Raw genomic sequence first — 14,661 nt, 5'->3', positions numbered from 1 at the left:
AGATTCATCTCCTACCTCCCTTTTCAGATCGATGATATACTTTCATATTCCATTACCTCTACTGATACTGTTTCAATACTGGTTTGGCTATCTGCTATATGTGGATGGGTGTCTTTCGGTAAGTATGTTTTCATTACTTAAGACACACTCAGCTATGGTTTGGCACTTTATGTATTAATATAAAGTTTTAAATATATGTATTGTACTTATATTTGCCATGAGTCAGGGGTATATATATATCCTTTTGCAGACTATCAGTTTCAAAATTGGGAAACATATTTAGGAAGATATTTTTTCTTACCTGGGGTATAGTCTTTTCTTCAAATTGACTGCTTTTTCATTAATTTTCGCGGGCAAAATTAGGCTTGCAAGGTCGCAAAATGCTGATATTTATTGCGTCATTCTTGGCGCAAAGATACGTTCGGTGACGCAAATTCGTCATTTCTGGCGTCTTAGTTGATGCCAGGTTTCCTTGCACAAGATTATGTCTGCCATGACGCGAATTGGGTCATTTCCCGATGTTGTTAGCGCCAAAAAATTTCATTTTGCATTGTGCGTCATACTTGGCGCCAAATAATTTAATTATTTAAACCCCACTTCCTATATGCCTCTTGCCTTTTTTATGCTCAGAGCGCTATGCTGTTTGCATTTTTTTCCCATTTCTGAAACTGCCATATAAGGAAATTGATCATTTATATGTTGTTTTTTTCTCTTACATTTGCAAGATGTCTCAATCTGATCCTGTCTCAGAAACCACTGTTGGAACCCTGCTGCCTAATAACAGTTCTACCAAAGCTAAGTGTATCTGTTGTAAGTTAGTAGAGATTATATCTCCAGCTGTAATATGTAGCAGTTGTCATGATAAGCTTTAACATGCAGAGAATGTATCCATCAGTACTAGTATAATGCCTGTTGTTCCTTCAACATCTAATGTACATGATATTCCTGTGAATATAAAAGATTTTATTGCTGATGCAATTCAGAAGGCTTTGTCTGCTATTCCGCCTTCTAATAAACATAAAAGGTCTTTTAAAACTTCTCATAATTTTGATAAAATTTCAAATGACCGACAACATATTGAATTATCCTCCTCTGATGAGGATCTTTCTGGTTCAGAAGATCCTACCTCAGATATTGACACTGATAAATCTTCTTATCTCTTTAAGATGGCGTATATTCGTTCCTTGTTAAAAGAGGTGTTGATTACTTTGGATATTGAGGAAACTAGTCCTCTTGATACTAAAACTAGTAAACGGTTAAATTCTGTTTATAAACCTCCTGTGGTTACTCCAGAGGTTTTTCCAGTTCCTTATGCTATTTCTGATATGATTTCAAAGGAATGGAATAGGCCTGGTACTTCTTTTATTCCTTCTTCTAGGTTTAAAAAGTTGTATCCTTTGCCAGCAGCTAGATTGGAGTTTTGGGAAAAAATCCCCAAAGTTGAGGGGGCTATTTCTACTCTTGCCAAACGTACTACTATTCCTATGGAAGATAGTACTTCTTTTAAGGACCCTTTAGATAGGAAACTTGAATCTTATCTAAGGAAAGCTTATTTATTTTCTGGCTACATTCTTAGGCCTGCTATATCCATGGCTGATGTTGCAGCTGCATCAACTTTTTGGTTGGAAAGCTTAGGGCAACAGGAAACAGATTCTGATTTGTCTAGCATTGTTCACTTGCTTCAACATGCTAATCATTTTATCTGTGATGCTATTTTTGATATCATCAATATTGTTGTTAAAGCTTTGTCTTTAGCTATTTTAGCTAGAAGAGCTTTGTGGCGCAAATATTGGAATGCTGACATGGTATCTAAGTCTAGATTACTATCTCTTTCTTTCCAAGGTAACAATTTATTTGGTTCTCAGTTGGATTCAATTATTTCAAATGTCACAGGGCGGAAGGGAGTTTTTTTTACCTCAGGATAAAAGATCTAAGGGTAAATCTAAAGCTTCTAATCGTTTTCGTTCTTTTCGACAGAATATGAAACAGAAAGCCAATCCTTCCCCCAAAGAATCTGGTTCCAATTGGAAACCTTCTTCAAGTTGGAATAAATCCAAGCCTTTTAAGAAACCAAAGCCAGCCACCAAGTGCGCATGAAGGTGCGGCCCTCATTCCAGCTCAGCTGGTGGGGGGCAGATTAAAATTTTTCCAAAACATTTGGGCAGATTCTGTCCAAAATCAATGGATTCAGAGTATTGTCTCACAAGGTTATTGAATAGGATTCAGAGTAAGACCTCCTGTGAGAAGATTTTTTTCTCTCACACAGTGAAGGCTCAGGCTTTTCTGAAGTGTGTTTCAGATCTAGAGTTTTCAGGGGTAATCATACCAGTTCTGTTTCAGGAACAGGGTCTGGGGTTTAATTCAAATCTATTCGTTGTCCCATAGAAAGAAAATTCATTCAGGCCAGTTCTGGATCTGAAAATTTGGAATTGTTTTGTACTAGTGCCAGCTTTCAAAATGGTGACTATAAGGACTATTCTGCCTTTTATTCAGCAAGATCATTATATGTCCACGATAGACTTACAGGATGCATATCTTCATATTCCGATTCATCCTGACCACTATCTGTTTCTGAGATTCTCTTTTCTAGACAAGCATTACCAATTTGTCGCTCTTCCATTTGGCCTAGCGACAGCTCCAATAATTTTTTCAAAGGTTCTCGGTGCCCTACTCTCTGTAATCAGAGAACAGGCTATTGCGGTGTTTCCTTATTTGGATGAAATCTTGGTACTAGCTCAGTCTTTAGATTCTGCCGAATCTCACACAAATCAACAAGTGTTGTTTCTTCAAAGACATGGTTGGAGGATTAATTTACCAAAAAGTTCCTTGATTCCTCAGACAAGGGTCACCTTTTTAGTTTTTCAGATAGATTCAGTGTCCATGACTTTGTCTCTAACAGACAAGAGACTAATAAAATTGGTTTCAGCTTGTCGAAACCTTCAGTCTCAATAATTCCCTTCAGTGGCTATGTGCATGGAAGTTTTAGTTCTCATGACTGCAGCATCAGACGCTATCCCCTTTGCTCGTTTTCATATGAGACCTCTTCAGCTTTGTATGCTGAATCAATGGTGCAGGGATTATACAAGGATATCACAATTAATATCCTTAAATCCCAATGTTCGACTCTCTCTAACTTGGTGGTTAGTTTACCATCGTATAGCTCAAGGGGCCTCTTTTGTTCTTCCAACCTGGACTGTAATCACAACAGATGCAAGTCTTTCAGGTTGGGGAGCTGTCTGGGGATCTCTGACAGCACAAGGGGTTTGGAAATCTCAATAGGTGAGGTTACCAATCAATATTTTAGAACTCTGTGCTATTTTCAGGGCTCGTCAGGTTTGGCCTCTGTTGAAGAGGGAACCATTCATTTGTTTTCAGACAGACAATATCACAACTGTGGCATCAGGGTGGGACTCACAGTCCCCTAGCTATGAAAGAAGTATCTCGGATACTTTCTTGGGCGGAATCCAGCTCTTGTCTAATTTGAGGTACATATCCCAGGTGTAGACAATTGGGAAGCGGATTATCTCAGCCGTCAGACTTTACATCCGGGGAGAGTGGTCTCTCCATCCAGATGTGTTTTTTTCAGATTGTTCAGATGTGGGGTCTTCCAGAAATAGATCTGATGGCTTCCCATCTAAACAAGATACTTCCCAGGTACTTGCCCAGGTCCGGGGATCCTCAGGCGGAGTCAGTGGATGCGTTAGCAGTTCCTTGGTTTTACCAACCTGCTTATATCTTCCCGCCTCTAGTTCTTCTTCCAAGAGTGATCTCCAAGACCATCATGGAACAATCATTTGTATTTCTAGTAGCACCAGCATGGTCTCACAGGTTCTGGTATGCGGATCTTGTCCTGATGTCCAGTTGCCAACCTTGGTCACTAACTTTAAGACCAGACCTTCTGTCTCAAGGTCCGTTTTTCCATCAGGATCTCAAATCGTTAAATTTGAAGGTATGGAAATTGAACGCTTAGTGCTTAGTCATAGAGGTTTCTCTGACTCAGTGATTGATACTATGTTACAGGCTCGTAAATCTGTTTCTAGGAAGATTTATTATCGAGTTTTGAAGACTTCGATTTCATGGTGTTCTTGTCATAAATTCTCCTGGCATTCGTTTAGAATTCCTAGAATTTTACAGTTTCTTCAGGATGATTTGGATAAAGGTTTGTCTGCAAGTTCCTTGAAGGGACAAATCTCTGCTCTTTCTGTTTTATTTCACATAAAGATTGCTAAGCTTCCTGATATTCACTGTTTTTTGCAGTTTTTGGTCCGTATCAAGCCTGTCATTAAATCAATCTCTCCTCCTTGGAGTCTTAATTTGGTTTTGAAGGCTTTACAGGCTCCTCCTATTGAGCCTATGCATTCTTTGGATATTAAACTACTTTCTTGGAAAGTGTTGTTCCTTTTGGCTATCTCTTCTGCTAGAAGAGTTTCCGAATTATCTACTCTTTCTTGTGAGTCTCCTTTTCTGATTTTCCATCAGGTTAAGGCAGTTTTGCGGACTTCATTTAAGTTTTTACCTAAAGTTGTGAATTCTAAAAACATTTAATAGGCAAATTGTTGTTCCCTCTTTGTGTCCTAAGAATTATTTGGAGAGATCCTTGCATTCTCTGGATGTTGTAAGAGCTTTGAAATATTATGTTGAAGCTACTAAAAATTTCAGGAAGACTTCCAGTCTATTTGTTGTCTTTTCTGGTACTAGGAAAGGTCAGAAAGTTTCTGCCCTTTCCTTGGCATCCTGGTTAAAGCTTTTGATTTATCAGGCTTATTTGGAGTCGGGTCAGGCCCCGCCTCAGAGAATCACAGCTCATTCTACTAGATCAGTTTCCACTTTGTGGGCTTTTAAGAGTGAAGATTCAGTTGATCAGATTTGCAAAGCAGCAACTTGGTGGTCTTTGCATACATTTACTAAATTCTACCGTCTTGATGTATTTGCCTCTTCGGAATCAATTTTTGGTAGAAAAGTTCTTCAGGCAGCTGTTTCAGTTTGATTCCTCTGCTTATATTTTAATTTTTTTTTCTTTTCAATTATGAGAAAAACTTATTTTTTGGATGTGGATTTAATTTTTTCAGCAGAAAATGGCTGTTCTTATTTGTATCCCTCCGTCTCTAGTGACTCTTCTGTAGAGTGCCACATCTTGGGTATTACTATCCCATACGTCACTAGCTCATGGACTCTTGTCAATTACATGAAATAAAACATAATTTATGTAAGAACTTACCTGATAAATTCATTTATTTCATATTGGCAAGAGTCCATGAGACCCACCCTGTTTATGGTGGTTATGATTTTTTGTATAATGCACAATTATATTTCCAGTTCCTTTTTTTGATGCTTTCTACTCCTTTTTCTATCACCCCACTACTTGGCTATTAAACTGAATTGTGGGTGTGGTGAGGGGTGTATTTATAGGCATTTGAGGTTTGGGAAACTTTGCCCCTCCTGGTAGGATTGTATATCCCATACTCCACTAGCCCAATATATAAAAAATAAATTTATCAGGTAAGTTCTTACATAAATTATGTTTTTTTTGTCATGCTGCGCGGCTCTTGTGACCTTGGCGCGCTTTTCTCTGGCCTGCACAGTGTACCTTGTGACTAGGCATGGTCACGTTCTGCACTCCATTGCCGTATTCCTGACCGTGTGGCGATGGAGAGAGTCTGTTTCACTAGTTGTCTGGGTCACAGAAAGTGGTGAGTACCTCAGCCATTAGGGTTGTAAGGTGCCATTTTTACTTTTTCCTTCTATCCATAATTTCTATCCAAGTTATGGAGGGTTCTGATTTTTTGGAGACTGAAGTCTCTGATTCAGATTCTACTTCTTGCGAAGAGTATGAGATGGCCCGCGTAATCCATGCCCATCAGTTATGTTCCGAATGCCGCTTTAGAGTGCTCTCTTCTCCCACAACAGGGAACCTAGAGTCCGCCGAGCCATCTGCCCCTGGGGATCCCACATTCCGTGAGGCGTGTGCCCTAGAACCTTCCTTAGCCATGCAAGCAGGTGTCTCTAATGCCATTACTCCTTCTTCGGAAGGCGGCTTTTTTCCTCCAGAGGTAACAGCACGGTTCCGCATGGCCATTTCTATGGCGTTGACGCATTTACAACTTCCTGGGAGGGAGGTGTTGATGAGATACTGTCCGGGAGGTGTTGATGAGATACTGTCCGTGTTCTGTTAACCAGGGCTCGTCAGACGTGGGATCGTCTGGGTCAGATCAGCCATCTGGGGAAGCGGTTTCCTCTGAATCTTCAGGGGTCCAACCTTTGGGATCGGGGTCGTCTGTTGCCCCGTGGGAGGTAAGTCTTGCTTTACGTTATAGACTGGCGCGCCTTTGTGTCCTGCGGCATGTTTTGACGATGCTGGATTATTCCAATCCTAATGGGTTGAGGGATCCTCGGTCTTCTGTTCCAGACGGCAAGCTGGGTTAGATGTAGGGGGTTGAATTTAATCTCCTTGTCTCCAATTTACTTTCTTTTTTGGGTATCTTATTCCAGTTCTGAGCTTCGGGAGAATGGGGTCTCTGATTGGCTGATCCTGTTAGTGTGCCCATTCTTCTTGGGCGTTCACCTGCGGGTGCTGCCCTCTTTTTCTTTGTTCCGGTTAGGATGTATTTTATTTCTTTTTGAGAAGCTCATGTCTGTTATAATTTTTCCGTTAGGAAACATTTCTTCTCTGGAATTTGATACTAGCGATTTTGTGGTCGCTTGGGCACTTCCGCGGAAGTTGCATGTTAAGGTGTTAGTACATTATTATGTCTATAGTTCCTTTTGTCGATTCCTATTGGGGTTTCGATTTTTCTGTGGCCTGGGTCAGTTTTGAGTGCCCTATGTAGCAGGCTGGTCCTGGACGGGCACTATTTTCTGTTCCTTAAAGGGACCCATAACACTTGTCTTCTAATAATCCCCAAAACCGACTTTTTTATATTAATAATAATAAAATAATCACTGCTGTTTATTTTATCTGTACTTCTTACCCCAAGCTTTTGAAAGGGATTGTTTTGAAATACAGTGTTGAGGCAGTGCTTGATTTCCTATGTAAGCTGCCATATTGTAGCGTTTGTTACAGGTGCACAGTAGTCACATGACACAGCATATTGGTTGTTACATACAGTACTACTTAGAGGAATAACATTTGCCTGCCGCGTGTGAGCTGCAGTGTCTGAAGACACATTGACACATTAGTGTCTGAAGACACTAAGCTGAGTGTCAGCCCTTAGTGATTTACATTACCAGGAATAGCAAAGGTCATGAAAAGCAGATATCTTCTGCATAAACTTCACAGCGTTCCGTTCCTCCTCCCTCTCCCCCTCCTGGAGCATGTCAGTAATTGACAATAATAACAGTGCCTGAACCGCTCCGCTTAGAGCATACAACTTGTGGGAAGTTTGAAAAAAATAAAACTGTGGGTGGGAGTTAAACAGAAGTACTGTACTTAGCATTTTATTTAAATCCTGCTGCATAATGTATATTATATACGTAGGCTGGGAGATTACATCTATTTGCACCCTGACTGAGAAATAAATGTGTCTTCAGACACTGCAGCTCACACGCTGCAGGCAAATGTTATTCCTGTAAGTAGTACTGTATGTAACAACCAATATGCTGTGTCATGTGACTACTGTGCCGCTGTAACGCACGCTACAATATGGCAGCTTACATAGGAAATCAAGTACTGCCTCAACACTGTATTTCAAAACAATCAAAAGCTTGGGGTAAGAGGAACAGATAAAATAAACAGCAGTGATTATTTTTTTTTTATTTATAAGAAAAAGTAGGTTTCAGCAATTTTCATCAGGTGTTTAATGTCCCTTTTAAGGTCTATATCATCCACGTCGTGCCGGTATAACTGGCTGTCCTGGTTGGGTGGTGAGTTGCTCACTCGGATGAGGCGTTCGTTATACTCTGGTTTCTCTTCAGATGGAATAAAGGTTTCGCCTTAACTAAAGTTTTCTGTGGAGAGGATCATCCATGAGTTTTCAAGAATTTTTTGAGGCTCGGCCCCTTGCAGGGCTAAAACATGGTAGAGAGGCATTTTGTTCCTAGACGTCAGGCTGGTTCTCGTTTCTTCCTTTGGGTGGGGCATCAGAGGGATTGTACTCAGTCCTCATTGTCCTCTTCCTGATTGTTGGCGGGGTTCCAGAAGGGATCCTGCTAAGGATTACTCTGGGAGTTCCAGAGGTCCTTTGGCCTCAGAGCTAGGGCTCTCCATTCCCAATGGGACTGGAGGTTGAAATGACTCCTTGGACATCGGGGGTACCAGGTTGGGGTGATTTTTACCTCCTTTATGGTATTCTTTTTGAATGTATTTTTTGAAGCCATGATGACGGTAAGTCTTCCTTAAGGGGTCGAGGTGTCTTAGGCTTCTTTTTTCTCCCTTCTTGGGGCTCTTTGGGGGGTCAACTGTTTGGGAAATTTGGGCATTTAGGGCCTTTTTCTTCCTCCTACTGTTTCTCGTCTGCCCCCATGTTTTGGGGCTCTGGAGAGTGCGTTTGTCTCCAATTTTTCCTGCAGCTGCCGTTACTTAAAATGTCTCGGCTTTATCTGTTGCTCACCAGGAATTTCGAGGCTCGTTCATCGTTAATTCCTTGAGCTGTGGGGGTTTCCGGAAGGTTGATTCTGAAGGGATTGTTTGGAGACTATTTTATCTTTTCAGTCTGGATTATCTAGTTTTGAGCTCTAACTCTGGGGTGTTGTCCCTCAAACCTTTAGGAGATATGCTCTCTGTTTCTGGGATGCTTAGCTAACATCCAGTGTTCAAGGACCTTTGGATGTGGCTGTGGTTGCATCTCCTTGGGTACAGGTTCTCAGTATGAGGTATCCCTATGGTTCCTCAGGGGTTACTACCTTGTAGCCGGCTCCGGTTTTCCAGACATGTTCTTGTTTTGGCTATCTGACCGAATCTCTTAGATGGGTCTTGGGCAGTTCAGTTCTTCCGGTTCTGATATTTCCACTTGCCCTTTCAGGGGTTTTTGTTTTTCTCTTAAGGGAGACTTGGAAATAGCCTGATGGGTAGTTTAGCTGCCTAGCAAGCGGGAGATTGCAGTCACAATCTGTTGCAGCTATTTGCACCTTAAAAGTGTGCTGGATGGCTGTTTTTTTTTTTTTTTTTTTTACTGGGCCGGCTATTGCAGCAAGATGGTTCCTCTACAATCGGTATTGCCTTTACCGTCTGTCTGCTGCCGCACACTACCTGCCTGTATGCAGGTGAACGGTTATATTTGGCTTTCTCCTCCCCTTAGGGAGATTGTGGCATACCACAGTATCCACCTAGTGCCCCTAAGGTCTTCCTCTGTTCTTTGGGGTGTCCCCTGCCTTGCGTGCAGGATGTCATGAAGGGCTGGATTCTGGTATGTCGCGGTCACTGTTGTTTCAGTGTAGTCTCTCTTTTGCTTGGGAGTGTCCCTTCTTGTATGGTAAGGATCTATGTCTGGGTCCTGAAACCCAAGCTCGTCCTATGTTCTGTCATAGCTTAGTTAGCATGCCAGTCTTGTTAGCAAATGGTAGAGTTTGCTCTACCCATTGGTACCATTCAATTTAGTTCCCCTCCTTTTCCTTACTGAGGATCTTGGTGGTCCGGGGAATGGTTTCTTTCCCTGCCTTCGGACATTGCCAGTTGCTTTGGTGCTGAGTCCGTTGCCTCAGAGAGGGGGTCAGAGGTCTGTCTGCTTGGTTGAGCATTGACCGTGTATCTTACTTAGATCTTGTGATCCCTCCTTAACTGGGAGACTTCGCAGTGTTTCCTTCCTCAGCAGGGGGCTTTCTCTGCTGGTTTTGGATGTTCTCCTACTTCTTTGTTTTTCCTGTGAGGGAGTGGGTTTCTGCACTCCTTCTGAAATTTTCCTCTGTGGAAGTCCTGGTGCAGTTCCTAGCTTGGTTGGCTAGTGTTAATGGCTGGATTTTGCTAGACTTCTGTTGCAGAGGGAAGCCTGTGGCTTCATCTGGAGTATGATAAGATTTATGGTGCTATTTATAGGCAGTTTCCGGGGGTGATTTTTATCCCACAGTCGCTCTTTCATAGTGCGTATTGCACGCTGTGTGAGGTATGGGATCTACCTTGTCTCTCTAGGTCTCCAGGGTTGGGACATAACATGGTCCCTTGGACTTCCGTTCAGATAGGGGTAGGGTTTTTTTTCTCCCTTCTCTTTGTTCGGTCGTTGAAGTTCGTTCTCTATGCGTTTTTGTCCTGTTGCAACCTTGGTTTGCGCTTGGAGTTCGGCTAGGGTTCCTTTTACCCTAGCTTGTTGGTCTTTAGATCTCTGTTGAGTTCTTCTTCCCCTTCCCTTGAGTTGGGGGTGAGTTTAAGTGTGGGCTTGAAGCCTGTGGGACTGGTCTTCTCGGAGACTTTGTGCTCACTGGAATCTACTGATTCTGAGCGGTCTCTAACTAGGGCCTTGCTGGTTTTAACTGATGGGCAGTAACCTGGTACTTTCAGGTTTTATCCTTCTGTTTCTGGTAGAAGCAGTTTGTTTTTGTCAAGTGTTTTTTGGTAATTTCAGGCTGTGGTGCCCACCCGAATGGGCCGCCTCATCTACCCGCCCTTTTTTTGCATTCAGTGTTTTCTATAGCTTGGGTATTGTTTTCCCAAAAGTAATGAATGCAGCTGTGGACTCTCCCCGTTTAAGAAGAAACACTTAAATTATGCTTACCTGATAATTTTATTTTCTTCTGATGGGGATAGTCCACAGCTCCCCGCCCACGTTTTTATATGGGGCGGCCATTTTTTTTCTGGCACCTTTTTCACCATGATATTTCTCCTACTGTTCCTTGTTCCCTTGGCAGAATGACTGGGGGATGAGGGAAGTGGGGGAGGTAGTTAAGTCTTTGGCTGGGGTGTTTTTGCCTCCTCCTGGTGGCCAGGTTCTGAATTCCCAAAAGTAATGAATGCAGCTGTGGACTCTCCCCATCAGAAGAAAAGAAAATTATCAGGAAAGCATAATTTAAGTTTATGTGTGTAGAGTGAAATTGCATTGTCAACATACCAGTGGGTTCTATAACTATTGAGCTCTAGCACTTGTTGAGTTGCACTTTTTTCAGTACATTTTGGTTTACACATTCCTTGTTTCAATCATTAAGAGAGGTTGTGAATTAGGTGGTAGATAATGAATTTTGAGACATCTGGGCTTTTAAATTTATTTACATCATATATTCTTGCCAATATTAATCAAGAAAGCATTAGTATTCATCCATACACTAATCCTTATCTGTCTATTTAATATTTACATTTCTTTTAACCAGATTTCCCAGAAGCCTAATATATGGATGACCAGGAATACAGCTTTAGTTTTTTTAAAAGCAGTGTACCGAATCCAGTTGTAAAGTGACCTATATTTTAACTTATGCCACCTCCTTTATCCAACATTTATCTCATTACACAACATACTACATTTTTACATCTTATATAAGTAATGAAATAAAAGCCATTATATTAAATTGTTGAATATTACCTAACACAAAGTTTAAGCGATTTTTGTATGCAATCTATCTAGCAGCTCTGTAAAATGAGGTCAGAATGTTCCTGTCTATTTAGATTACATGATCTTTAGCTCTGAATGGAGCTAACCCTATTGAAATGATTCCAATAAGAGCAGTGTTCCTATAGTAAAATGTTGCTTGTTTGGTTAAACTGATAAAGATGTTTTAGCCAAATTATTATGGAGAGAAGCACAAGGATTGTCCAATGATGAAATATTTTAAGTTAATGTATTTCATTTTTCATATGATGATGAGAGTCCACAAGCCTTGGCATGTGGAAGTGAATTACCGCCACTAGGAGAAGCCAAAGAACCCCAAAGCACAAAAGCTTTTAAGCTCTCCTACCTCCCTGAAACACAGCACAGTTTTGTTCTTTGCATTCCAGGAGGATAGGTGAAGATTAGAGGTGTTCCTGTGTTCTACGTTGATAGGGGTTTCTAGACCTATGTGAGACCTGTGACCCCTCTGTTCTGCTGATTCTTGGATTTGGGGTATAAAGAGAACTTTTTTTTATTGACACAGTATTTTCTTCTGGGATTTCAGTCATAACTCCCTTCCGAGTCGGGAAGACTTGTCGCTTAGCCGCCTCCTGTGGGTTCTTCATGTACTCACCTCCTATATACTCTGCTGTTACATGCACAGCACTGGATGGGCTCTCTACTGGATACAACTTTTGTCTCAAATGGCTGGTGAGGTCAGTGGAGTGGGTGCTTCCTGGGATAAGTGCATTGCACAGGCTATTTGTTGATACAGATTCAATGTATAGCATAGCCAGGGGACTCGGGTAACTTTAACAGACATGTATCCCTTGTAAAGTGTTAATGGAACTGTATGTTTGCATTATTCACTATTATAGGAGAGCTAGTGGACTCAACTGTTTCCTATTTTACACCAATAGCTCATATACCCCAGTTACTTACGGCATTTAACATTGCACAAGCATTTCTATTGAAATTCTTGTGCTATGCCGCCCCCACATTTTCTGTATGTAGATGTAACTTTTACAACAACTGGTATCTAAACACCCCTGTATACTAAAGAAAAAAAACTTTAAACAAATTGGCCACTGAAAACATATACATTTTTTTGTTCAAACGTACAACAAATTTTGAGCTGATAAATGTATTTTTTTAGTTTTGCCTGTGTATGAATCTGACTGTGCCAAGGTTTATTTTGCATAGTGGGGAACAATTGCACCTTTATTAAGAATCAGGATTTACAGTATAAAGAAAGAAACCTCAGGGTTTTCCTGTGTTTTAATCCCAAGTGTCTTCAATAATGCCCTGCTGAAATCATGAAGTAGAACAAAAACATTTTATCTGATAAAGCAACCAGGAGCAACAGTCCACATATAAGGCACTTAACTAAAGTCAGAAAGACATATAATCTCAGCAGTAAATGAGTAAACAGATATGATGGCAATAAACCTGTGTAACCAACCTTGAAGGTAAGACGTGCTATTTTCAGTCTTTACAGTGTAAAATATAGCACCGGAGTCCATATAAAACTCAGGGTTTTAAAATTCAAATCACACAAAACTACATTAGAGATAATACTACTTGGCTTTGACATACAACTTTCCAAAAGAAAACAATATAAAGGCTAGGGTGTGTAGAGCTTCCTAGCCCATATAACTTATCTGAAGCATGTCCCTCCTGTGAAAAAAGTTTCTCTTACACTATCTCATCTCATCACTATCTTGTCCCCACTAACCCCCCCATCACCATTTCTATACATGTCTCACTCTTTCTTATTTCTCTGTATACAAGGGGCTTATGTCCCTGTATACAAAGTCCACCATTCCCCTTTGCCTCCCAAAATCCTTAATCTTAAGAGAGCCTACTTTCCAATCATGCATTCAAAGGCTCCCATACCAGAGTATGCAGTGCCGAACAACCATCCTCTCCTAGCAAAAACTCCTCAATTCTTCTGATTTATAGGATAATTTATAAAACCTGTCCCAGTCTAGACCCAAGGCTCTCAGCTATATCCTCGTTATAGGTTGTACAATTGCTAGCAAGATTTAAACACAAAGGTACCTGTTAAGCTTAGTTAGTCTCAGCTCTAAAAGTAAAAGCACAACAAAAGAACCCTCAAGATTTTTTCAGTCTGCCCACAAAGAGACCACAATTTCTGACACCTATTGCCATACTTTTTATGATGAGTACAAACCAGGTCTCTCTCCCATTCTTTTATAGACAATAGTCCATAGAGAGACCGGCAATAGGGTACAGACCTCCTTAGGTATGATGCACAGTGGACAAGCTGGCGACCTCCAGCACACAAAGTAGAAATTCCGGATTCCACAGCACCATATGTCTAATAACAAATCTTTTATTGAAGCATAAACAGCAGCATAACAATGCAACGTTTCGGGATCACAATCCCTTAATCATGCATACATAGTACTGCACCTGTGTCTTATTTAAAAGCATACAACAGCCAATCAAAAAACATTCCAAAGTAGGTAACCATTTCATGGCCAAACGCTATATGCTGATATTAAACATACTGCTACCTATTGGTTGCAATTTATAAATACAATCATTTAATCTAAACTTCTATTTTTTAAGGAATTATTGAGAATTGTGTTATTTTATAACTATTTCCTGTTTATTGATTCCTGGTACATGCAGAAGAAGGGAACAGCTATGGGGTCTAACGTCGCCCCCATCATATGCCAATCTTTACATGAGTTGCTTTGAGGAAAGATTTGTATATAGTAATCATCTTTTTATGAAATATGGCGCCACCTGGTGGCGATTCATAGATTATCTATTTGGCATATGGTGGGGCGACGTGGACTCATTAAAATTTGTGGAAGAAATTAACCATGAGGTTGATGGCCTAGAATTTACTTTAGCTTTCAGAGAGGAGAAAATGGTTTTCCTTGACACTGTAGTATATAAGAAGGGGCGGAATTTAAAAATTGACATACATTGCAAGGAAACAGATCCTAATACCCTCCTTAGATATGACAGTTTTCATGATAAAAAAACTAAAGAATTCACTTCCAAGAAGTCAATTAATTAGGGTAGACAGAATAGTCAGTGAGGAAGAAACAAAACAATTGAGATTAAAGGAAATGGGTAAGAAGTTTCTGTATAGAGGATACCCAATGGGGCTGATAAACAAAGAAACTCATAATATATGTCATAAAGGGGATAGAAATGTGGCCAAACAGGCAAATGAGAA

The 14,661-nt window shown here is 40.7% G+C and overlaps 1 non-coding gene across 1 annotated transcript; it reads left to right on the top strand.

Moving 5' to 3' along the window:
• Positions 1 to 7,891: 7,891 nt before the first annotated feature.
• Positions 7,892 to 8,006, top strand: LOC128655114 (U5 spliceosomal RNA). The gene has a single exon (XR_008401669.1). It is a non-coding gene; the product is annotated as a U5 spliceosomal RNA (small nuclear RNA).
• Positions 8,007 to 14,661: the final 6,655 nt, after the last annotated feature.

This window comes from Bombina bombina, chromosome 3, assembly GCF_027579735.1.
Source record: "Bombina bombina isolate aBomBom1 chromosome 3, aBomBom1.pri, whole genome shotgun sequence".
NCBI lineage: Eukaryota > Metazoa > Chordata > Amphibia > Anura > Bombinatoridae > Bombina > Bombina bombina.
This window is presented reverse-complemented; position numbering and strand designations above follow the sequence as displayed.